The 26189-nt window shown below is 53.2% G+C and overlaps 1 long non-coding RNA gene across 1 annotated transcript; it reads left to right on the top strand.

The window, feature by feature from the left end:
- Positions 1-4623: 4623 nt before the first annotated feature.
- LOC116743672 lies at positions 4624-25771 on the top strand. The gene is made up of 4 exons (XR_004346847.1): positions 4624-4633; positions 5647-5654; positions 20088-20093; positions 25646-25771. It is a non-coding gene; the product is annotated as an uncharacterized LOC116743672 (long non-coding RNA).
- Positions 25772-26189: the final 418 nt, after the last annotated feature.

The raw sequence follows: 26189 nt of genomic DNA, 5'->3' as shown, positions 1-26189 counted from the left end.
CACTCCCAGGGTAACTATAGAATACGTTGCTTCCTGTCGAGGTAGTGTTCTGATTTCGATGGACTCACGTGGCAAGAAAAACAAGTTCATCTGCCAGCGAGGAGTGAGGCTGGGGAGAGGGGAGAGAACAAGAGGGACAGAGGAAATTCCACACGTTACAAAAAGTTGGGCCCCTCCGTTCCTCAATAAATAGTGTTTTAATTTGTTGTGATTAATTCAACGTTTCGTTTTAGTTATGAAAGTTGGGTATGTGTGGCTTGGCAAACACGTTCAGCTTAGCCCCCCTTAATCCACTCCCATTTTCTCCTTCTCTCCCTGGAACTCCCCCCACCCCTTTTAACCCAGATGAGTGAAGGAATAAATTAGCCCGGAAATGTTTCTGCTCCAATAAAACATTATCACCTGTCAATCACCAGCTAAGTACAGGAAGGCGTCTCCTTTGCTTTACCATTTCTATGGCCTCGGAAAAGCGTGCCGGGTTCCAAAATTAGAACTTCTTTGGCACAAGCCACATGGCAATGAGCCACGCCCTATTCTGCCAAAGCTTTTAGGGCCACGCATGAGAACCCATCATTTCACCATCCACGGTCCACATAGGTATTTCACGTCATATGTGTTTGGATTTAATTGACTCTTCTTTCCAAAGCCGCCTTTTACCCAAACTTACTACAAAAGCAGATGAGTATGCGAGATGACGTGCTGGTCATTTGCGAGTTGTGATAGATGCTGAGATGGCCTTTGGGCTGACAGGTCTGGAACGAGCTGCAGCAGGCAACTGAAAAGCCCGCCAGGGGACAGAGACGCAGTGATAACAATAAAAGATGTGCCCACCTTAATACTGGTATTTCCCTCAGCTTTTTTTTTCCCCCCCAAATCTTTATTGGAGTATAATTGCTTCACAATGGTGTGTTGATTTCTGCTGTATAACAAAGTGAATCAGCTTTATGTATACATATGTCTCCATATCCCCTCCCTCTTGTGTCTCCCTCCCACCCTCCCTACCCCACCCCTCTAGGTGATCACAGAGCACTGAGCTGATCTCCCTGTGCTATGCGGCTGCTTCCCACTAGCTCTCTGTTTTACATTTGGTAGTGTATATATGCCCATGCCACTCTGTCGCTTTGTCACAGCTTACACTTCCCCCTCCCCGTGTCCTCAAGTCCATCCTCTAGTAGATCTGTGTTTTATTCCTGTCTTACCCCTAGGTTCTTCATGACATTTTTTTCTTAAATTCCATGTATATGTGTTAGCATACGGTATTTGTCTTTCTCTTTCTGACTTACTTCACTCCGTATGACAGACTCTAGGTCTATCCACCTCACTACAAATAACTCAGTTTCGTTCCTTTTGATGGCTGAGTAATATTCCATTGTATATATGTGCCACACCTTCTTTACCTGTTCGTCTGTTGATGGACACTTAGGTTGCTTCCACGTCCTGGCGATTGTAAATAGTGCTGCGGTGAACGCTGTGGTACACGTATCTTTTTGAATTACAGTTTTCTCTCAGCTGTTGTTTTGAGTTCCAAGTTCAAGACGTTTTGGAGCAGGACCTGCTCTATTGTTCTGTGGGAGAGAGGGCGATGGGTGAAGCCCGCCGCATTGACTCAGGGCACCACCACCTCCACCACCCCGAGTTCGGTTGGAGAGGTTCCGGCAGTGTCTGGAGGGTACTGGACGGGCCGGGGCTTGCTCCTCGGCGTCCCAGGGCAGATCTCCTTCTCCGGTGCCTCTGCGCCTTGACTGACAGGACACCGGCTCCCCAGCCAACTCCCTTGATGGCCCAGGCCCAATTCATCATGTTCTCTCTGCTGCATCTCTGGGTCCTCGGAGAGAAATGCCAGCCGCATCAGTTCACCCCAGCATCTCCGAAGACAGAAGCACCCAGGGGTGGAGCACACGAGGCCCTTCGCGATGGTGGATGTGAGCCTGAACTCACGAGCGTTTGCACAGGCTGGTCCTAATAACACAGGGTCACCAGCAACTGTAAGCATTTGACAAGGTGCAACTGGAGCCAGGTGCCAGGCATCTCTAGCCCACCAGGCGCAGACCTGCTCACCCCCAGGAGTCAGGGAGGCAGAGCAGGAAGTGGGTGCATCTTTCAAAGGCAAGAAGGGCTCTGTTCAAATCCTAGCTCCACCACTTACCAGCTGCCTGGTCTTGGAGAATTCTCCCGACCTCTTTGAAATTAATCCCCTCATGATCAGAAAACATACTCTGAAGGGTTTTAATCTTCTTAAATTTACTGAGATCTATCTGAGGTCCAGAATGTAGTCCATCTGGATGAATCTTCCATGTGTGTTCTACTGCGGCTGGGTGGAATGCTCTGTAAATGCCAATTAGGTGAAGTTAACTGATAACGTCTTTCAAGTGCTCTGTGTCATCACTGATTTTCTACTTGCTCCCTCATTCGCTGGGGGAAGGGGGCTTGGGATGCTTCCTGATGTGTCTGCTTTGCTGGGATATGGTCTCCAGTTACCCAGTCAAACACTCATCTGGGTGCTGCTGGGAAGGGATTTTGCAGATGTGATTACAGTCCCTCATCAGTGGACTTTTAAGTAAAGGAGATGACCTGGGTGGGCCTGGCTTAATCAGTCAGAAGACCTTAAGAGCTGGGCTGAGGCTCCCCCAGGGAAAGAAGAAATTCCTCCCCTGAGCAGCAGCGTTGGCTGTGTCTGCACCCACGTCAACCTGCGTTGCAGCCTTGGACTTTTCAGTTTCTTGACACAAACACACCTCTTGCGGGTTCTGCTCCTCTGGCTGGACGCTAAGCCCAGGGTATCGAAACCGCCAGCAGTAACCGTGATTTCCCTGTTTCTCGTCTCGTCTCTATCAGTTTTCATTTCATGTATCTTGAAGCTGTTACTGGGGGTATACACATTCAGCATTTGTGTCTTCTTGATGAACTGACGCCTTTATCTTGATGAATGGACTTCTTTGTCCCCGGAAATACTCTTTGATGTGAAATCTACTTTGTCTGGTGTTCGTACGGTCACTGCAGTTTTCTACTGGTTACGGTTAGCAAGGTACATCTTTTCCCGTCCTCTTACTTTTAACCCATTTGTGGCTTCCTACGTAAACTGCACTTCTTGTAGGCAGCGTTTACTTGGCTCTTGCGTCTTTATCCTACCTTGCAATCTCTGTCTTCATTTTGAATGTTAGACTATTTACATTTAATGTAATTATGCTATAGTTGGGTTTAAATCTACCTCCTTGTTCTGGGTTTCTACTTGCCCCATCTGTTCTTTGTTTTTCTTTCTTATTGTCATGTCTTCTTTTAGATTAATCAAGGGTTTTATTTTAATGATTCTCCTTTATTCCCACTATAGGCTTATTAGTTACCCCTTAATTTTTTATTTTTACTGGATGTTCTAGAGGTTATAATAAACCTCTTTGGGACTTATCACAACCCACCTTCAAGTAATATTATTCCACATCCCATTTGATGCAAGAACCACTCAACAATATACTCCTACGTCCCCCTCCCATCCCTTGTGCTATTATCGTCACAGATTTTACTTCCTTGTAAACTATAAACCCCCAAATACACTGTTATTATTCTTGTTTTAAACAGTGAAATACCGTTGCAGGAGACGTAAAAAACAGAAAAGTATCTTTTACATTTACCTATTTAATTACTATTTCTGGGTCACTTCACTGCTTTGTGTAGACCTAAATTTCCATCTGCGATCATTTGTTTTTCTGTTGGAAGAACCCCCTTTAACACTGCTTGTAAATCGGATTGGCTGACAATGAATTCTATCACTTTTTGTTTGCCTGAAATAGTCTCTATTTTATTTCCAATTGTGAACTGCATTTTCACTAGCTAATAAGATCACTGTTGACAGGCACCTCGCCTCCCACCGCCCTTAGCACGTCAAAGATGCTTCCCCATTGTCTTCTGGCTTGCATGGTTTCTGGCAGGAAGTCTGCTGTCCATCACGGTTCTGTTCCTCCGTCCACGGTGTGTCGTTTCTATCTGGCTGCCTCTAAGAGCTCCTTTTATTACTGGTTTTCAGCCATTTGTTTATAATGTGCCTTGAGGTGGCTGTCTCGGTGTTTTCTCAAAACAGGCTTCATCTGGCTCCTTGGATCTGGGGGTTTCTAGTTTCCATCAAATTCAGAAACCTTCTGGCCGTTATTTCCTGGTTCTGTCCCTGCCGCTTTCTCTTCCTAGAACTCCAATTACACACAGGCTGGATGACTGGATGTCATCCCACAGGTCACCACGGTTCTACTATTTTGCTTTTCACGTCTCTTTTCTCTCTGCTCTAATTTGAATCGTTTCTATGGCTTCAGACTCGCTGATCTCTAAATCTACAGCGTTTACTCCGCTGTGTACTTTTCATATCCAGCATATTTTTCATTTTGGATGATTAAATTTTCAACTCAAAGATCCACGGTGACATTTTGTATCTTTCGTTTTGCTTCTTATTGCTTACTGTTCTTCCCTCTTGAATGTACGGAACGTATTTTTAGTAGCTGTTTTAACATCCTTGTCTGCGAATTCCATCACCTCTGCCACATCTGGGTATGTTTCTATTGGCTGACTTTCCCCCTGGTTTCGGTCTGAATCTTCTGTTTTCGCATGCATGGTTAATTTTGACTGAATGCCAGACATTGTGAAGTTCACTGTTGCTTTCTGGTTTTTGTGGTGCTTCCTTTAAATAGTCTCGGATTTTATTTCTGGTGTGCAGTTCTGAGTCATTTGGAATTAGTGAGACTCTTCGGAAGCCTTTTCATCAAGTGTCATTAGGGTGGGTGCAGAACAGACTTGGGCTAAACTACTTCCCGCCATTATTCAGAAAATACTCATGAGGATTCTACTAATGCCCAGTGTACTCTACGGTCTTTCCATCCTGACTGGTGTAAACACAAACTATCCTAAGCCCTGTGTGAGCTCCAAGGACTGTTCTGCTGCTCCTTTGGGCAGCTCTTTCCCCAGCCATCTGTCCTTCCCTCGCATACACGCACACATCAGCCACGACCTGGTGGGGCCTCTCTGCAGCTCTCTCTGCCCCAGCACTCTGCCCTCCAAGTCTTGCTAATTTGGCTTCCCTGAACTCCGAGCTCTCTCTCCTCCACTCAGTGAGACCACCTCTATTTCACTTCCCTTCCCTCCAGTGAGCCAGTGCAGTCATGGGCCCTTGTTTGTCCCTTTCACTGTCTATCATCCAGCGTGTGAGAGCTGTGCTTGGTACATTCCCTCCGGCTTTCTGGTCATTTACAGCAGGAAGGTAAGTCCCATGCCTGTTACCCCACACTGGCCAGAATCAGAGGTCCAAACCCAGAAGTCAGTAACATTTTCAGAAGAGGTTTTTGCTCTCATGTAGAGCTGGGTTTTTTTTTCATTTCCACATTTTAAATAGAACCCCCAAGATCCATTCTTCTCTACTGTCATTATCATTTCATGAAATAACAGAAAGAATACCATCTCAGGATAAAGGGTATTTCTCCCCAGAGTAGGACAGCTGTGGGTCTTACCCCAGTTTATAAACTCTCTGCAATTTCCTTATTTAACCACAGACTTGAACGTTTCTTCCTAGGCTGACAGTGAAGACAATATTTATTAGAGATGATGGAGATACCGTGCTTGGAATAGGAGTCAGGAATGTGGTTTATTATTATTAGGTGTGTGTATGTGAAGCAGAAACCGTGAGCATGACCTTCGCATGTGTCTTCCTGGCAGAGTCAAGGGCAGATGTTCTGCTTCGGAAGCCAAAGTGACACAGGGACAGGTACTTGTCACCAAGACCCAGGGCAGCGATCTCTAAAGCGGGCTCCACACACCTCTAGGTGCCCCCAGGCCGGCACTTCATATCAATATCGTATTGCATTCTCAAAGGGACCCTGGAGCAGGTGGCAGGTGGCCCACCACCATGAGAGGTGGAGCTAGGGTGAACCTGGGTCTGCCAAGCGTCAGGTCAAGGTGGTTCCCAAATACCAGCTGTTCACGTACCTCCCTCAAACGTTTGGCAAATCTCCGCCATACCTACCTGTTATTCACTTAACGTGTTTCTTTAACATCATTTCTAAAAATATCTAAATTTATTTTAAAAAGAAATTTACGTCACTGCCACCAATGAGAAATCAGTATCATTTGCTTTTTAAAGAAAACCCTCAGGGACCCACGAAAATCATACACCATGATTAACTTCTAGCCAGACGCTCCTGCTTCCCTGGGACTTTCTCATTCTTCATTAAAGAGAGAGACCAGCAACTTCCGGAGAGGTACTAGGGTCATATTAACACCTAACTGAGACTTTCTCTTAGACATAATTGGAAATTTTGAAAAAGATTCTGCAGCGCCCAGTTAAATTTCGCTGAAAGAACACACCCCGTTTTTCTCTGCCCTTTAACAAGAACAGAACTAGAGCAGAGGCAGAGACAGCACACACCCACCAGGAGCAGTGGGGGTCAGAGGTGGACACTGTCAGATGGAAGATGAAAGCCAAGTGGAGAGAAGGCTGGGGGGGGGGGTCCCAGTGATGGAGAGCAGAGTTGAGGAGCTTGAGAAAGACGGAGGCCCTGTTCAAATAGAGAACTTGCCACTGGCTCAGGAAGTGAAGACCCCAGGAGTCCCCGCGGGTGGGAGTGTGGGCTAAGATGGGAGCAAGAGCCCTGGTTGGACCCCGTCCCCTTTCCTCTCCACCCCCAATCGGCTGAGATCATCCTTCTCCCACCCTGGCAAAGGCAGGGGTTGTTCTTGAATTGGGGAACCCAGGCACAAGTCAAGATGACGGCTGGCTGCCTCAATCCGTCAATCAACCACCAGGCTGCCCGCTGCCTGCCACGCCCAAGACCTGCACCCCCCTCCTCCCACTCACCGGCGAGCAGCTGGAAACCAGAGGACCCCCTCCAGAGAAATGGTCCTCTGGGGAGCTGTGAGCACAGATACTGACTTTGGGAGTCCTCCTGTGAAACTACTGGCTCCTGGGGTCACTGCCCTCCTGGGAGGCCCTCGCCAAGCCCGGCTTAATTCGGAGTAACGTGCGGTCCCGCTCACACCCACTCTGAGAATGGAGGTCAGCCATGGACCCCGGACACTGAGTGGAGACCCTCACAACAAAGACAGAGATCAAACCCAAAGGCTGGGAAAGAAGCAGACGGCAGAAAGAAACAAGAACTCTCAGGAAACAGAAAACACAGGGAGGAGAAGAAAGCTCCAGAGAAAGCACAGCTAATAACCATCAGTAAGGGAAAGATGGTGTATCGATGAAAGAAGAACAGGGTGCCATAAGAAAGGAAGAGTGATTCAAATAATAAGAAAAAAATCTTGGAAATTTCAAACATATTCGTAAGACAAAACCAAAAGTATCATGGAAAAGTAGGAAAAAATTGTTTGAGGAAACTTCCCAGAAAGTTGAACAGCTAAAGAGAAAGAGACAGATTGAGAGATTAAAAATAGGGAGGAGAGGTACGAGAATAAAAGGACCAACCCAAAAGGCCCAGGACCTGACCGGGAGCTGTTACGGAACACACAAGATGGAGGCAAAATAAGACTATTGTAAATTAAAGGAACAGGAAGAGAAAATTTCCCAGACGAGACGGGCAGGAACCTTCACAATGAAAGACACTGCCAAGTTCCCAGGCAGCTCCTAGAAGAGACCCACACTGCAGCCTCACACCATGAGATTTCAGAAGGGAGGGGGCCTAGAAGTTTCCAGACACACGAAACACGTCACAGAGGATCAGGAATCAGGTGGCATCTGTTTTTTCAATGGCAACCCCAACACCCTTTAACATTTGGAGGGAAATTATTTCAAACCCAGGATTCTGTAGTCAGACAAGTTATCGAGTGTGAGGGCAGAATAAGGACATTTCCAGACACACCAGTTCTTAAAAACTTACCCACCGTGCACTGTTTCCCAAGAAGCTAGGAAGGGAAGGCGAACACCAAGATAAGGCAAGATGTGAGACGCGGAGAAACAGTGCTCCCAGCTGTGGCCCAGGGTGGACAGAAGCGTGGGGAGGAAACCTCCTCAAACAGTGGAGCCGTCACCTGTCCGCAGGGCTTACCACGTGGAGAGAATCTTAGGGTTGAGATAGATGGCTTGGAGAAGACACGGGGGACCAGACGCAGAACACTAGGCTTGTAGGAGAGAAGTGTCTGTTAACCCCAGAGAAAACAAAAGGTCGACGCAGAGAAGAAATGTGACTCCAGCACGTCGTGCAGCCTGATGGGAACGTGACTGACACTGTCCATAACCCTTCACACGCTACATACTGCTTTAACCAAGGGTCGCCGTTTAGCTCCACGAGGACGGGGATGCAGAAGAGGCTGCAGGGGGCGCAGGGTGGGGAGCTGTGCGTGAGAGATAAAGGGTGTTTAAAATGTGAAAGATCAGGAAGTAGCAGTAAAAGCGAACTACTCAGAGCTAGTGAAAACTAATCCGAAGAAACAGCTAACAGAGAGAAGTGGGAGCCCGTCTGGGAAAGAGGGTTTGAGGTGGGAAGAGAGGCAGGGAATGGTCTTCGGTGGAAAATAACGTCCTATTGGACTTTCAACACCACGTGGGCGGAGAGCTTTGGGGGGGAAATTACGTTGAAAAACAAAGAGACAGGAAAAGAATGGAAAGGGACTGAGTTTCTCACGACGGCCATCACCTTCCCAAATCAAGTTTGCCTTGTTTGGCCCGCAAGGACCATCTACGAAGGGGTCTTGATTTTCCTCTCCGTGAACACTGTACATGGTGAGCTGGCCAGTGGGCACTGTCCCTGGGAAGCCCGCTTCCTCTGGTTTCTGGAGCAGACCTGGAGCCCACCAAGTGGAAAGTCCGTTCCCCCAAGGGTGACAAGGACCAGGAGAGCCACCAGCACCAGCAAGCGGTCCCCCCTCGAGAAGATTCTCAGTTTGGACACAAATGACAAGTGGGGCAACTCAGTCCGTATTGGGAGGGGCTGTCCCAAACACTGTGGAGTGCTGAGCAGCACCCCTCCTCCCATGAGACGCCAGGAGCACCTCCCCTCAGCTGCAAAGTCAGAGTTGTCTCCACACACTGCCATGTATCCCCGCGGGACAGCGCTGTCAGATTCAGCAAATTAACATATAGGACGCCCAGCCCAGTCTGTATTTCAGATAAGCACTGAATCATTTCTAGTATAAGTATGTCCCGAGCAATATTTGGGATATACTCATACTGTTTAAAAACCCTATCTGTTCGTCTAAAATTCCAAAATTCAGCCAGGCATTCTGGATTTTACCTGACACCCCTACCTGGTGGGCAAACGTGCCCCTGCTTAAGAAGCGCAGCTCTGGAACAAGTCTTTCAATTCTTCTCATGGCACGTCTCCATCTGTAAATAATTTTGTCCGCTTGTTTACAGAGCGTACACACGTGCTATCTGATCACTATATTGGCCGTGCTGTTCAACACATATACACAGCGAAATTTTAAAAGAATGGTATTCAAAAGTCCAGAGAAGTTTTGATATTTTCTTCTCACACCCAAGGGTCCCCTTGCTCGCCTCATTTGAGAAGGCACGCGTGAACCCACCTGACACTGCGTGAGCATGACCTCCAGGGGCCACCTGCTGACGCCCTGGGGGTTTCAGAGAAACTACCGCCCTGTGACACTGGCCTTCACACTGGGATAGGACCACCGTTACCAGCCCTGATTCCCCATCACTCACGTGCCTGTCGATTCAGCAGGTGCTCACAGGGCCGCGTGTGCCGAGGGCTGTGTCCCAGGATCCAGACCCGCAGACCCTCTGCGGTGCGGAGGGGTGACCTCCTGGATGCGGGACAGACCGTAAATACTAAATACATCCCGGCGGGGCCGTGTGCCATGGAGAGAAGTCAGGAGGGAACAGGGACAGAGGTGCTCGAGGAGGTGGCCCTGGGGCAGAGCCCGAGTGGAGGGCGGAGCCGGGCAGCCTGGAGGGGTCTGGGCAGAAGGTCCAGGGTGGCAGCCAGGACGCCGGCCCCAGGCGGGAGGAAGACGGGGCTCTGAGGGGTCACAGGACCTCTCTGACTGCTTTTTGGAGAACAGACTATAGGGTGCGGGGATGGGGAGACCCATTAGCAAGCCTCCGCCGTGGTCCAGGTGAGAGAGGGGGGCTCGGACTGGCTGCGAGCAATGGACGTGATGGCAAGCTTCTGCATCTCTCTTAATAAAGGCGCCACAGGACCTGCTGGGTGGCTGCATGTGGGTGCGAGTGCGTGGTCCAGGATGACACGAAGGTTCTCGGCTGAGAAGGCGGAAACGTGGCATTGCCTGTACAGCTCAGGAGAGCTCGCGGGAGGAGCCAGATGGGGCAGGGGCCGAGGCTGGGATGGGAGGACAGCAACGCTAAATGGTTTTCCAGAAAGGATGGCTCACCGTGTATGAGCCACCTTCCTCCACCACAGAAAATAAAAACAGACGTGCTTGTGAAGGTAACCTACAGGCTGGCAAGGTCGAAGATGGATTAATGTCGGTTGTCCTCATCGCTGATCTCTTCGTGGTCGTGGTGGGGAGTGAACAAGGACGGAAGGGATTTGCTGAGTCCACGGGCAGGGGGGCCTGGCGGCTGCTGTCCCTGGGAATCGTAACGACGACCACGCGATGGGCGTGTGGCTGGCACGTCCCTTCCCACGGTGACCTTGGCCTCCATCCTCACAACAGCCCCAGCGAACAGCGTAGGAAATGAGGCAAAAGCGGGGAAGGGACTTGCCCAAGGTCACACAGCGAGCTGGTGGCCGAACTGAGACCGGGACTCGCACCCCGGCTCCCGGACGGTGCTCCCCCCACCCCATCCGAGACCATGGAAGCCCATGGGAAGATGCTCAACGTACAAATCAAAACCCTGGCGAGGGGCCACTGCACGCCCACCAGGACAGCCAAGCTCACGGACGCTGACAACCAGGCCACGGGAACTCCTGGGCGTGGCAGTGGGAGTGCCTCGCGGGGCAGCCACTTTGGAATGTGTTCTGGTGCTTTCTCACGTTACATCTACCCCACTGTACAACCCAGAAATCCCGATGAATACACACAGAGCGCCGACTGGAGGCCGGGGAGAGACAGGCAGAGACGCCAGCCCGGGTGCAAGGGCTCCTGGCAGCTCTAAGCGCGGCCCCGAGAACCAGAATCGCCCAGACGTCTGCGGCAGGTGGACGGATGCGTCTGCATCACGGAAAACCACCCAGCAGTCACGAGGAGCACAGGACTAACACCTGTGACAAGGCGGCTGTCGGATGCATTGCAACCAGGGAAAGCAGACAGACCCAAAGGGCAGGTCCAGTCATTCCGCTTCAGGGACGTTCCAGAAAAGGCAAAACTGATCTCCAGCGACAGAAAGCAGATGCGGGCTGCCGGGGGCTGGCGACGGGGAGGGGTCGACCACAAAGGGAATTCTGGGGGGCGACGGGATGGCGATGGGAGCATTCTGTATGTTGACTGTGGTGGTTGTGCAACTGGACGCACGTGTCCACACTCAGAACGGCACAGTGAGAGGGGTGGATTTTAGTGATGTCGATTATATCCCAATAAACCTGGCTTAAACAACAACACACATCGGACCACGTCCCTCTCCTGCTGCAGACGGGTCAGCATCTTTTCATTACTCTTGGGATACAACACACGCTCCTCTCCTCGGCCTCTTCACCCTCCTCCCAGCCGTCCCTCCCGCAGGTCTTTCCGGTCCTCAGGGATCCCGCACACTCTACTCCCCGCCCCTCCCACACCCTTCCTGCCCCAGCCTCAGAGCCTCGTCCCACCACCTGCCGGAGGAGGCTCCTGTCTGGCGCTCATGAGTCTCTCCCTCCATCGCGAGTGGCGATCGCATTCCCACTTAGCCGTCTGCCTGGTAGTTATTCGTCTCCCCATGAAGGACACACGCAATGTCTCTTTCTCAGCACTGATGCCCGGCCCTTGTTACAGCTCATCACACAGTAGGTGTTCAATGAAAGTTACTGAATAAGAGAAAGAATGAGTGAACAACTAAGTTCTGGAGACAAGAAACACACGAAGTGGCTTCTCTACACCCCATTCTTTGGCAAAAGAAAACTCTTATCAAAAAGGACGCAGGGCAAGGTAACACAGCCACCCCTTGGGCCATCGCGCGTCAGCGGCGGGGACAAGTGACGAGCCCTACCTGTCGCTGCGGCAGGTCCCCAGATTCACGGCTCAGAGCTTGTCGTCAGCCTGAAAAACAGAAGGGAAGGAAACAGTTACTAGCTTTGCTGGAGTCTAGGCTTTCCCAACTGCCTGGCTTTGCTCAGCCTAAAATCAGCAGAACATTTCAGCCAAGTCTGGTGCCTGCTTCACCACCAGAGCTTCTGAGTTTCGGACCAGTCGTCAGTCTGCTGAAGGCCAGGTTCTCTTGAGGCTTGGCTCGAACAACAGGGTCAGTAAGAGGCTTATAAAAAAGATCTGAAAGGCTATCCGCGCACCAATTAGCTCTTACAAAACTGTATCTTGATGAGCACCGAGCAGATGAATCAGCTCCACGTGGCTCCCTTTCCCTGGAAACACCCTTGGGCCTGAGAACTCAAGCTGGCGGTCGGGAGAGGTGAGGCCGGGGAGGGGAATCTTTGGGGCCCGGCTGCTTCACAAGTTTTGCCAGATTCCTAGCGGAGGGAGGGGGTGAATAGTTGAGGACATCTGGCTGATATAAAAACACGGCTGGATTCATCCTTCCTCGAAGCAAATATTATTCTCATTAAAACATAATCAGATCATCTTTTGGGAGGAGCCATCGTGGAGGAGGGCAGCACAGAGAACCCCTCTGGTGACATGCAGCCGCGCTCAGCGGCTGGGCTGGGGTAGGGAGGCCCAGGCACCGCCCACCCCCCCCAGTCTGGTCCCGGCCCAGCATGGCTCCCTCCACCGGCTGGTGAGACTCCTGACCAGGGTCCTGGCTCCCCGCCTCCAGTTGGGTCTCTGGGACAGGAAACTGCCTTCCCAATTCTCAACGAGGGCCGGGGCGGGAGGTCTCGACACGGAGACATCCCACAGCGGGAGGGCAGGGCGTGCGCTGCCCGGTCAAACGCCAACAACAAGGCTGTGTGAATTTGGTAGACGCGGTTACCACCTACAATCAGCCACCTCCCAGCAAGGGAGATGGCTCTTCGTAACGTGGGTTGGCCCCACCCAACCAGTTGGAGCTCTTAGGAGCCAAAACTGAGGTTTCCCAGAGAAGAAAACAATTCTGCCTCGTGACTGCAACAGACACCCTGCCAGGGTTTCCAGCCTGCTCACCTGCCCTACAGGTTCTGGACCTGTCAACCCCCAATCCTGAAAATAAAAATCCATTTCTCTCTCTCTGCAGACAGGCAGATTAGGTGGATAACTGACAGACAGATGATAGATATCCTCTTGGTCCCATGTCTCTGGAGAACCCTGGCTGATACACAGAGACAACAAAGATCTGCTAGCCCTTGGAGGCTCCTCGCCCAGGTGGCAGGGCAGACTGGTAGTTAAAAATGCTGACTCTCGGTTTATATGAAGTCCCACAACAGGCAAAACGAATCAATGATGAAAAGATTAGGACATTGGCTGCCACATCGGGGTGCAGGCAAGGACTGACTGGGGTTGGGGCACTTTCTGGGGGGATGGGAAATTCCACGTGCTGATAAGGGAGGGGTCCACAGGTGTTTGCTTACGTTAAAACTCAGCGAATGGTACACCTAAGGTTTGTGCATTTCGCTGCATGGAAAGTTTACTTAAAAACATAAATACCGAACTCTAGCTGGTGAAACGTGAGCCCGAGTGTTAAGGGGTGAAGCGTACTGGAGTCTGCGGTGGCTGTTTGAAACGCGCACGAAAATAAGACGGATCCACAGATGCAGAGAGGGATGGAGAGCTGGATCAACCGCTAGTAGAGCCCATGCGGCACGATGCCAACGGTGGGATCAGGGGGTGGGTCATGTGGGTGTCCGTGATAAAATCAGCTCAGCTTTCCCGTGCGTGTGAATGGTGGGGCCGGCCTGTCTGCGGCGGGTCCTTACCGTGCTGAAGCCCAGCTGCAGAACCGATCAGCTGTCTTCACCTCTGCGCCTCTGTTCCCCCAACTGAAAATGGCGCGCAATGACGGCACCCACTTTCAGGGCCGTGCGAAGGTTAAAAGGTAACGTGCGCAGAGCACGCGGCCAGCCCTGGCACGACAGCGAGCGCTCGGCATCACCAGCCGTTCTTAGCAGCCGTTTCTGCTTGAAACGCTGGGAACCAAGAGGCTGAGATGTGACCTGGTAGACGGCTCCGAGTCCTGACGCTCGAACACTTCTGACCACTGGACTCCTGAGTGAGCACCACCCTGAGACGGTGACAGGACGGGGAGGCAGACCACGGCAGGAACATCCGCACTCCATGACCTTTGACAAGCGCCAGGGGACATCACGCCGGAGGCTCGCGGGGACCGGGATGGACAAGTTACGGTCGCCTGAGGCAGTGAAAGCCACGGGTTTGCGGAGCCCGGACCGGCCGGAGCGTAGGCTGCCATGACAGGCGGCAGGCAGCCTCCTGGGGGAGTTATTCAAGGTGGGTAGGACTTCAGTGCACGGACATGGTCCCAGACTGGATAAAAGATGCCCTGTGATGCAAGGTTCTGGTTCTGTATTCCATGTGGGTACAGAATATAAATATGCTTGATTTTAGAATGTGGTCCTCGTCAGAAGATTCTTCCACCGGTCCAGAACATTCCACAGTGAAATGACAGCACTGCTCCCAAAGACCCCCGTACCAGGACCACGGCGTGTGACTCCTCTGGTCCTCCTGTGCTTTTGCAGGGAAACACGTCAGCATCCTTCCGTGAGCGAGCCTGCTCTGTGATAATTGCGCTTCACTAAAAGCTTCCCGAAGTGAAGTTTGCTGGCACCACATTCACTGAAACATTTGAAGCTCCCAGTGGATTTTGAGTAAAATGCACCCCAAATGTAAAGGGCTCGTTTAACAATTAAATGCCACCGTGGACCACCTGATTTACTAAGGATCCCACAGTTCTGAGCCCGACGGATGAGGACGGCAGGGAGCCCGGGGAGAAGGGCGACCGCCCCGCTCAGCTTGCTTTCGGCTCTTCCGTTCAGCATCAGCGGCATCACACAGGTTTCGCGGTCCAGTCGCTCCACTTCTTTCTTGTGAACTCCGAGCGCCTCAGCTTCTCTCGCGATGGGGAGGGTTTTCTGATGCAGTTGTCACTTGCCGGGCAGCATCGTCAATTCCAAGCATACTTCTGCCCCGTAGACATCTCAGTCAAAATCTTCTTTTCAGCATGATGTGTGTTCCGCCAGAATCTGAATTTGTATTATTGCTGCAAAAATAAATTCTTGTACCTTCAACGCTGAACTTTTAAACTGGATCTGAGAGAGCCTTTGCACTATTTCCTATGCGGCCCGCTGCCCCGTCGCCTGGCGGCGTGGGGGCTCCGCGTGTCCCACGGGCCACTGGTGGGGATGGCACAACACCCGGAACCAGAGGCTGGCAGGGCAGCAGGCTCCACACGTTAAAGACAAATTCATTTTTTAAATCTTTAAATCCCAGCTAGATTCTCTTGCCACCCAGATCTCCGGCCCGATGTTTGCTGTCTTTGCTTCAAAGGGAGATTTGTGAAAGTCGGAGACACGACTCGTCAGTGGCTGACCCAGTCTCCCTCCTGGTCACACCGCTGTCCGTGACCAGGGACAGAGAACGCTGGGCTTGTGTCTGTGACAACAAGAGAGCTCCTGCACAACGGGAGACATGAAACATCCCCTAGAATATGGCAAATAACTTTGAATTACAGGAAGAACGTTAAGATAAACATTTAGAGGCTCTGATGGAATGCAGCTCCGTTTCGAAGGAAAATGAAACACTGGAAAAGCAGGCTCAACTGCTGTTTTCATTTCCAGAAGCTGCGTCGGATGCAAGAACCACGTGGGGGAGACGTTCTCCCCGCTCCCCGCACCCCAGACCGCGGCTCCACGTTCCTGACTCACCCTCTCCTTTCGCAGTCTCTCTCTGGTCCCCCTTCCAGGCACTAGCGCTTTGCGGAGGGTGGAGGCCAGTAAACCGGCCTGTCGTCCAGAAGCTCTGAGAACGGTGGGGGGGACACCCACGCCCCTCACCCAACAGGCACCCCTGTGCCCGTGTGGGGACGGCCAGTCCCTCCTTCCGCAAGTGTCCGCAGGGCGTGTCCAGGGAGGGTAAGTGCCCAGCCGAGCGTCACGCTGGAAAGCGCAGCATACCATCCTTCCCCTCGGCCCCAGCCCAAGCCATCCAGGGCAGCCCAAGGACCAAGGACCAGGCCTCCCAACAGGCAGGGTGGGGGAGCACAGCACCTGCAGAGGAGCGGGCACGGCCACGTGGACACACCGCCAGGACCGGCTCCCAGGGCTGGGGTAGGAGGCAGCAGAGGGTCTCGTGTCTTACCCTGAAGGAGGAAGGAGCCGGACGCCTCTGAGCAGCTGAGGGAGGTGCTGGAAAAGTCCCTCATGGCAGAGGGGGGGAGGGGTCCCAGCGAGCAGAGGACACTGCGCCCAGGTCCTGGGGTCCCCACTGGCCACCAGCACTCAGCAGTGACCAGGATGGCCAGTCCCTGCCCTTGTGGGGATGTGCAGTCACATACTGACGCTGCAGACACAGGGGCTGCGGGGGAAGAAGGCGTGAGCGGGCGAGAGCCGCTCCGTCTCCGTGTCGGGCGGCTCTGGTCGGGGAGGGCTGCCCACAGGGAGGATCTGGGCATTTCTTCAGTAGCCCCACTTCAGACCAAATCAGACTTTCCCGATAGCACCCACCCACTGAGGCGCTGCCCATCCCCGAGAAGGTCTGCATGGCGTGGTCACCGACAGCAGGTTTGGGGGACCTCGGGCGGGGGATGACGGAGGGGGAGACCCGAGAGATGGGCACTGCCCACCCTTGAGGGGACAGCACTGCCCTGACGGGAAGGCCAGAGGTTGTAGGGGACAAGTCTCGACAACCCCATGAGCGGCAGCTGAGATGGAAGAGTCCCAGCAGGACACGATCTAAGGATTTTGCCAGGATTTTGTTCAGGAAGTGGAATTTGGGGCAAAGGGGACGCCTGGAGTAAAGAAGCAGCCCAGAGGCACCACGTGAGCTGCGAAACGATGAGCCGCCATCATGCACCCAAGCTCGGAGGTGGTGCTCCATCGATCCTGGGGTACAAAACATGCTGGTAGAAAGAGCTTCCAAACCCCAGGCCCTCCGGACGGACCACGGGTGGTGGTCTCTGCTTCATCCCCCAGCCCATGGCAGAGCGACACGAGCGTGGCCCTGAGCTGGAGGTGGCCGCAGACGACACCTGTGTGCCGGCTGCCTGGTGCCCTGGCACACTTCATGGGGGATTCAAGGAGCCGGAGGATAAGCCAGCCCCGCAGCGGAAGGAGAGCCCCACAGCTGCTCTGCGGGCAACGGGGGCCCAGCAGGAAAATCTGGGCCCAGCGGCCTCCCTAGAAAACACTGTCTGGGGCTATGTTTTCTCCGAGCCTTTGTTGCTTTATTACCAAGGACGCTCTTCCAACTCCCTACCCCTCACCTAAGATCATCGTCCATGTTTGTGAAAGGTCAGAGTAATTCTTTCCATCCCCGCTGCCCAGGTCACGGTGGCATGCCAGCGAGACAGGCTGCGAGGAGGGAAGCGTCACCCCCAAGCTCAGCGATGGCCACGCTGCCCCCGCCCTCCCAGCCTGTGCCTCTTCCAGGGTGAACGCCCGGCTCCTGTGTCCCCGTCATCACCGATGCTCTGAGTGCCTGCTGGGTGCCAGACCCTGGATGAAGGCTCCTCGTGGGAACTGATCACTGAACCTTCGTGATAGCAATATTACGCAGGCATTAATCTTTATCCTCAGTTTAAGACTCAAATCTGACACTCTAGACCCTCATGCGTACGGTCCATTGGTTTTCAACAAGGGTGCCAAGACCATTCAGTAAGAAAAGGACAGGCCTTCCCTGGTGGCGCAGTGGTTGAGAATCCGCCTGCCAGTGGAGGGGACAGGGGTTTGATGCCTGGTCCAGGAAGATCGCACATGCCGCGGAGCACCTAAGCCCGTGCGCCACAGCTACTGAGCCTGCGCTCTGGAGCCCGCGTGCCACAACTACCGCAGCCCGCGCACCTAGAGCCTGTGCTCCGCAACAAGAGAAGCCACCACAAGGAGAAGCCTGTGCACCGCAACGAAGAGTAGCCCCCGCTCGCCACAACTGGAGAAAGCCCATGCGCAGCAAGGAAGACCCAGTGCAGCCAAAAATAAATACATATATTTTTTTCATGCTTTAAAAAAAAAAAAAGACAGAGAACCAGAGTGTTGATGAAGATAGGGGGAAACTGGAACCCTCAAGCGTTGCCTGCGGGGATGTAACAAGGGGCAGCTGCCACGTCTGCGAGCCCCTCAAAAGGTCAGACGTGAAGCTACCATATGACCCCGCAATTCCACTCCCGGGCATATACACGAGAGAAGTGAAAACACGACCACACCGGGCTTGCCTGCTCTGTCACCTCCTCTGGACTCACACCTTCACATAGTTTCTCCCTAAGTCTGGATTTCCTCGTCACCAGTCATCTGGCCCCACGTGCTACCCGAAGCATGGTCCATGAGCCAACACCATCAGCAACACCTGGGAGCTCGTCAGTGGTGCAGAATCTCAGGCCCCGCCCCAGACGTGCTGGTCAGCATCTGCATTGTAACTAGATCCACGGGGAATTCATGTCTCCATTAAGGCGCTGCGACTGGATCCCTGAGGCTGGCTGCTTCATCCCTCCCGTGTGAGCGGGAGACATCTGGTCGAAGAAAGCACAGGAGGCCTCCTTGCCTCAAGAGTAAGAGGCAGCTGCTACCACCGGTCTGAGGCCAGAAGGAGCAACTCATCACTGTGGATCAGGAGCCCTGGAGACAGGCTGCCTGTCCTACACGTGTGCCGTAGGGGCTACAGCCACAGAGACTCTGCAGCACTGTGCTGGAGGGGACTTTAAAAATCACTGAGCCAGCTTCCCATCTCCTCCTGGAGACACCCTCAGCGTCCTCAGTGGGGTCATCCACATCCCACAAGGTAAGCGCTACCTCACCTGCCGCCCTGCTGCGTGGCTGAGCAGGACCAGTCATTCTGGAACTCAGTCCCTCATCAGGCAGCAGTGACAGCACTCTGCCTACCACTCCAGCTGCCTGCCAGAAGCTGAGATAAACCCTCTCACGGAGGAGGGTGACACCGTCCTAGGCCTTGAGTTATCTCTGTATTCTTTCATGTACAATACCCAGCACACAGTCAAAAATAATGTGACATATCAGGAGACGGGACAACATGATCCAAGATCAAGAGAAACAATGGGCAACAGAAACAGAGCCATGCATTATGGAAATGGATCATCAGAGTGTGAACGTCTAACAATCCCTTAAAGCACTCAACAAAATGAAAGACAAGATGGAGAATTTTGGTACAGTAGAAACTATAAGGAGAAGTCAGAAAAAAAGTTCTAGAACTGAGAAATATAATAACTGGAATTTAGAACTTAATAGATTGTATCTAACTGAAGAAAGAATGAGTGAACTGGAAGATAAATCAAAGAAACTTTGCAGACGAAAATAATAACTTTTTAGCTATTCCGGCGAAGGTATATTGGTACGCGATGCGGTTTACATCTGCATCTCCCTAACGAACGATGACATTGAGCACCTTTTCACATGCTTATTGGCCATCTGAAGATTTTTAAATGAAGGGCCTATGCCAAACTTTTGGGTATTTAAAAAATTAGGTTATTTCTCTCTTTCACAAATATTAATATTTATTAGCGTTTGACAACTCCCAGATACATATTTTAATTTCTACGGTAATTTAAAAGAACAAGAAAGGTATTTATAACTATCAAACTAACAAAGGGGGGTATAAAATAATAAAAATAATTATTTTAAAACGGCAAGAAAGGAGAGAAAAAGGGACACTGAATAATCAAGACAAATAAAAAACACACAGTAGGGCTTCCCTGGTGGCGCAGCGGTTGGGAGTCCGCCTGCCGATGCAGGGGACGTGGGTTCGTGCCCCGGTCCGGGAAGATCCCACATGCCGCGGAGCGGCTTGGCCCGTGAGCCGTGGCCGCTGGGCCTGCGCGTCCGGAGCCTGTGCTCTGCAATGAGAGAGGCCACAGCAGTGAGGGCCGCGTACCGCAAAAGAAAAAACAAACAAAGAAGAAAACAGTAACTTAGATAGATGGGAATGTTAGATGAAATCCCCAATACCTTAATTATCACGTTAAATGTAAACTGAAAAAATGCTCAAATTGAAAGATAAAGATGGTATCTTTTGTCAGTAGGAAAATGTAACTTTTCATCCAAATAAATGACTTTCTTGGAAGCATGTTGTTTTGTCTTTGTTCATCTCCCACTGTCACTACACAGGGAGAAGCAACCTGCAAATCCGCTCTCATTTAGCTGGAAACATCTGATAATTATTGCTGATACACTGTTTTGGTTTGCCACTAAAAAGTCAGTTCATTCTGCTAGACAAACTCCCTTTCTAACAGAAAGGTTATCGCTTCTACTTGTCAAGATCCTTTAAATAATGTGTTTTTAAAATCAGATCTGACATCCTTGCAGTTTCTCTTTACAATTCTCACACCTCAGTCCATCCTTGCCTCTAGAATATTGGTTAATGTCTCAAGTTCTGCCTAGTTTGAGTCCCGACATTTACAGGACTCAGCTCAGGTCGAACAATTCATTTCACCCCCCGGACCTCAATTTCCTCATCTGTAAAATGGGAGGATGGTCCCCACCTCAAAGGGTCGTTGAGTGGATTAAATAAGCGAAAGCACACGTCTCACGTAATGGACACACGACGAACGACAGCCCTTATTATCACTATAACAGGAGGATTTTATCAGCGCTACTCTCCCATCCCCTTCTTGATCCGGTCAGCTCCTCTGTAAAGGCTCAGAAACTACTGGGACTCCCCTGGTGGTCCAGCGGTTAGGACTCCCTGCTTTCACTGCAGGGGGCACGGCTTCAACCCCTGGTCAGGGAACTAAGATCCCACAAGCCATGTGGCTTGGCCAAAAAAAAAAAAATTAGAAACTGCTCCTGTGAGCCCCATCCCAGCCAATCACCTCACCTTACACACACACACACACGAGTGCGCAGCTCTGACTATCACAGTCCTGTCCTGCAGACAGGGCTTTAGATGAATTTAACTCACCCCACACTGGAAACAAAAGACCCACGACGGCAGGAAAGGGATGATACTCTTTCCTCCTCGCTGACTCAACGCCATGGAGTCTCATCTTACACGTGAGATTTTAAAGCCGAGTCACAGCTGTGCAAAGTGTCCCCTGGCACACGAGTTGGGTGTACACACCCCTGACGCCAGGTCTTGCCCACCAAAGGTGGAGACCCACAGGGCCAGGCAAAGGACGGACCCAGAGGAAAGTGTACAAGCTGACGTGTGGACTTTCGAGCTGTTCCCCTTTGGAGGGGTCCGGCCAACCCCAAGAAGCAACAGCGGCAGTGGCGGGAAATGGTTCGGGGATGAGAAGCCCAGTGTCCTGCTCACCAGCAAGACTTTGCCGTCCGTTCCGACGCATGTTCCCCGTCCTATGGCACAGAACAGGTGTGGGGCTCGTGGTGAGGACGGAAAGATGCAGAGCTGTGTCCTACGACGGGGTAAGTTCCCAGCTGGGACTCACCTGTGTGTGCCTGGCGGGGGCTGTGGTGCAGGTGGCTATGGAGCGCTACTGTGTGAGGCATAGGACAACCCTGAAGGTACAGGATGGGTCAGACGGTCTGTTTCTTCCAGTACATTCCACTGCCTTCCTTGAAAACCAGTGGGGACTGGGCGTTTCAGGGGAGGGGTCTCTCCACCCTTCACCCCTAACATGTGGCAGAGGCTCGTCCACGTCTGTGGTTCACGGGAGCGATAAGGAAACAGAAGAACAAAACCCCACAAAGGGAGCTCCCAGGAGCACACGTGCCAGCCTCCTGCGCGCTCTGGGTCTGACCTCGTGCTGAGAACATCAAGGTCAGACATGGTCCCTGGCAGCCTCTTCCACGTCTGCGCAGGCAGCCAGGTCGCTCTGCTCCATCCGACCGTCCGCGGTGCCCTGAGCCACCCTCCGTCGGCCCCCGCGCTCCGCTGTCACACTCCGCACCCTGCTCTGTCCCTAGACGGCGCCCCATGGCAGGTGCCCACGTTTTAGGCGCTCTCCTTCCTTCCCCCGAGCAGGGCCCGCAGCATCCCCTAGGCCCGGGGCCAGCGGCACACGTGAGGCAGGGAGGCCTCCCCTTTGACACAGGCCCCCGGGTCTCCCACACGGCCAGCCCAATGGCCCGACAAGGTGTCAGACTGACCCTCCCGGAGAGTCAGCCAGGCCCGGGAGGGGCAGGAGTCATGTCTGCAAGCCCGCAGACCACCTGCGCTGCGGAAAACGCACCCCATGGCGGGGCAGGCGGCCCCCCCCTTCTCTCGGCATCAGAGCTGCCAGTAAGCAAAGCAGAGCCAGGAGGGGCCAGGTGAGCCCGTCAGATTAACAAGGGTCAGAAGGGACTTGAACACACAGCGTCGGCCAAAGCACAGACCACCTCGAAAGCGGGCATCTGAACGCCAATGTTTAAAGGGTGCCTGGACGCAGCAACCACACTGCTAGGTGTGTGGGTACAGACACTGCTTGAAACCTAGACCAAGCTGATTACATCCCAGGGGGCTCAGGGGAAAGGTTTCGGCCAAGGGTGCAAGCCCCAGCCTCCCGTCCCACACCCGCCACGACAGCGAGACGTCCCGCCTGGGGAAGGCTGGTGTGGCCGAGCCGGGCCAGTGCCCTGTGCCCTTGCCCGGGTTCCAGAACGGCTGGCGCACAGACATCCTCCACACGCGGGTCGGTGGGAGTCCCAGAACGAAGTCCTTCTGGTGGGAGGGCCTGGACCCCCTCACGCTCCCCAGCCCAGAGCGGGATGCTGGTTCGGCCGCAGATAACCGGCTGGGTGAGCGGACCTGGGCACCCACAGCGCCGGTGCCTCCCCAGCAAGAAAGACAGAGGAAACGGCATTTGGAGCAAGTCCTCGTGACAGAAACTTGGCCCGGGTCCAAAAGCATCAGTGAAAACCCAAATGGTTTAAGTCTGGCACCTCATCAGACGGCCGTTTGTGTAGGAAACATGTGGCGAAGGTTCACAGCAAGGCCCTGCTCCCAGCGCGGCGCGCAGATCTCTAGAAGCTCAGGACTCCCAGAAAGCGGCAGCTTCTCGGGAAGTGAAGTTGTTTTCAGGGAAGGGAAGGGATTTACCAATTGTTAAGTAGTCTGGCATTTTAAGAACATCCAAAAACTGAAAAGAATCCATCCAGAGACCCAGGTTGACGCTGATTGTTCTTTCCGGTAAGCAAGGACAGTCGGGATAAAGCATCTGGAGGGTGCCCAGCCCCCGGTGACTCAGTCGGGGCTGGCAACAACCACGGGCCGGGAGGAGACCGGCTGGCAGATCCCAGCGCACCGGTGCTTAGGGGGCCATGCCGCCACCAGCCGTGCGCATCCCGCCTCGGGGGCAGCGGAAGTCCATAGCGGCCCAGGCCCCATGGGCACCGGGAGGGGGAGACGCCGTCGAGGGGACAGGACCCTCAGAGACCCTGTGGGGACTGGAGAGCCGGCCCACGAGGCCATACGTCAGCTCTAGAGCAAAGCAGTGCCTGGTGGGGAATTTTAGCCAAATGGTTTTTTTTTTTTTTTTACCACATTTAAAAATGAGATTTTCCTCATGCTGTAGTTTTCAGAATTGATTTTCCATCAAGGTCTGAGCCGCCTGCCCTCCCCTGCCCACCACCTAATGCCCTTGGCCCCAGTTCTCTCTGAAGTCAATTCTCCGCTGGGTTCACCCCCCTCCCACCCCCGCCCCCAAGAGCTGGGGAAGCAGGAGTTTTCATTTTTCACTGCACAAGGGCACTGAGAAAGTCTACGGTTGGTGCAGGAAACACACCCTTGACAAAAGTGCCCCCCGCCCCGAGCAAGAACGTGTCTCCTGGGTTTCCAGCGTCCCTCAGCTTTGTCACTAGAAGCGGCTTCTGTGCTTTCACTGTGACCACCCTGCGGACGCCCACACTTAGGCGTTTAAAGCGGCTCCCGTGCTTTCACTGTGACCACCCTGCGGACACTTAGGCGCTTAAAAGCGACGTGCTGCTTCCTGCCCAGCGCTGGGACCCACCTCCGGTGAACTGAAGCTTCTGATTCTGAAGTGGCCAGAACGAGGGTTCTTCCGGAACGGCGGGCTGAGCCGCTGAGAACGTCTACCAGAATTCAGGTGGCTGCACCGAGCACGTGGGCGGTTTGCTGAAGGATTATCCCAGTGAAAGACGAGGGTCCTTCGGGTCGGCACCAGGGACCACATGGAGGATGCCCGGGCCCTGGAGCGACAGACACGGTGAGGACAAATGACTCCAGCCGGGGCAGATTCCACCCGCAACCCAGAGGAGGGGTCTCGTCCGGAGACCAGTGTCCCCAGGGACCTCCCAACACTCCCAGAGGGGGGCGCCCACTGTGGGGCTGGCTCGAAGCAGGGCACTCTGTGGCCAGTCCTGCTTCACGGCTCCATCGGGGACACGCACACACTTGCAGTGTGTGCTCCGGTTTTGCGTTCTAAGGTGTTGCTAAGTAACCGAATTAATCTGGCTGAGAGACACATGGCCCTTCCAGGCCGACCCAGGTTCCCTGACCAGTTCTGCGACGCACTCTAGAGGGTGGGGAAGAAATAGATCTCTCCTTCTCTGTCTTCTTTTTGATGTTGGATGATCAGAAATCTCCAGACTAATTTCCGTCTCTCTCATAAACATCGTGACAATTAGTTGATTTCTTGCTCCATGAGTTTCTCTTTTATTTAGGAAAAGAAGCTGGCAGTGAGGCGCGGGTGACGTGTCCTCACTCGGCATGACCTACGGTGTCAGCCGCGGGGGGCGGGTGCCGTGTCACCCAAGCGCCACGTCCGAGAGCACAGCTCTCACCGCAGGGTCTGCCCCGGACCAGCCCGGCCGCGTCCCCCTCTGGGCTCTGCGAGCCTCGCCCTGCAGGCTTCACTCTGAAGGACGCTGGTCCAGGGATGAAGCATCAGGTCCGCGCTCTGGGGATTAGGGAGTTGTGAGCGCTCTGTGAGCACTCTCCCCCTGCATCTGAAGCCCACCCGCTGGCCGTGACCGTCTCTGGGGCCGTGGGACGCGGACCCTGAGCCTCTGCTCTCAGCACCTGCATTACCCCGTGGGGTGCGGTCCCGCGCTCCCTCGCAGAAAAGGCATTTCTCCAGCGGGGCCGACTTCACGCTGTTGCTTAAATGTGGCTGCTACACGGTTAACGCCTTCCCGCCCTCGCCCACCACGACCAACCTCCTGCGGCCCCTCTGTCCCCACTCTGCACCTGTGACAGCTCGTAGCTGAGGGTCCTGCACCTGTGTGTGCTGGTTTGTCCCACACTGGACCCAAATCCACGGGGCGGCGGGGGCTGAGCTGTGTGTGTGAACGCTCGCTCAGGGGACGTCTGCTGAGGTGGGGTGAGGGGGAACCCCGGGCCCCGAGAGGCCCCAGGGGAGGCCAGGCCGGGCTCACAGCCCTGAAACCCACAGCAGTAAAACAGCTTCTGGGGCCAGGAGGCAGGAGGGGACGTGGCAAATTAGGAGTGAATTCTGGAAGGACTCCTCTGACAGCTGACAGGGAAGGTTTTCCCCCACGTCACAGAAAATGCTAACTGTCAGATAAACCAAGAATCCAGCTCCGTCAAAAAACTGAAGTAGAATGTCCCTATGATCCAGCAATTCCATTTCTGGGTACACACCCAAAAGAACAGAAAGCAGGGGGTCAAAGAGAGGTTTGTACCCCCACGTTCACAGCAGCGTTATTCCTAACAGCCAAGAGGTGGAAGAACCCGAGGGTCCATCAATGGATGATGACAAACAAAATGTGGTCCGTCCACGACGCGGAATATTATTTGGATTTAAAAAGGAAGGAAATCCCGACACATGTTACAACACGGATAAACCTTGAGGCCATTACGCTAAGTGAAACAAGCCAGTCATAAAGGACAAAGCCTGTACGAGTCCACTTATGTGAGGCCCCTGGAGTAGACAAATCCATAGAGACAGAAGTAGCAGGGTAGGTGCCGGGGCTGGGGGAAGGGGAGGGGAGGAAGCGTTTCATGGGGACAGAGGGTCATTTGGGGAAGATGAGCAAGTTCTGTGGGCAGCGGTGCTGGTGCTGGTCACACAACAACGCGAGTGTACCTGGTACCTCAGAACCGTGCGCTTAAAAAGGGTGTGGACGGTAAATTTTATGGTA

The sequence above is a fragment of the Phocoena sinus genome, chromosome 19 (genome assembly GCF_008692025.1).
Source record: "Phocoena sinus isolate mPhoSin1 chromosome 19, mPhoSin1.pri, whole genome shotgun sequence".
NCBI classification, from domain to species: Eukaryota; Metazoa; Chordata; class Mammalia; order Artiodactyla; family Phocoenidae; genus Phocoena; species Phocoena sinus.
This window is presented reverse-complemented; position numbering and strand designations above follow the sequence as displayed.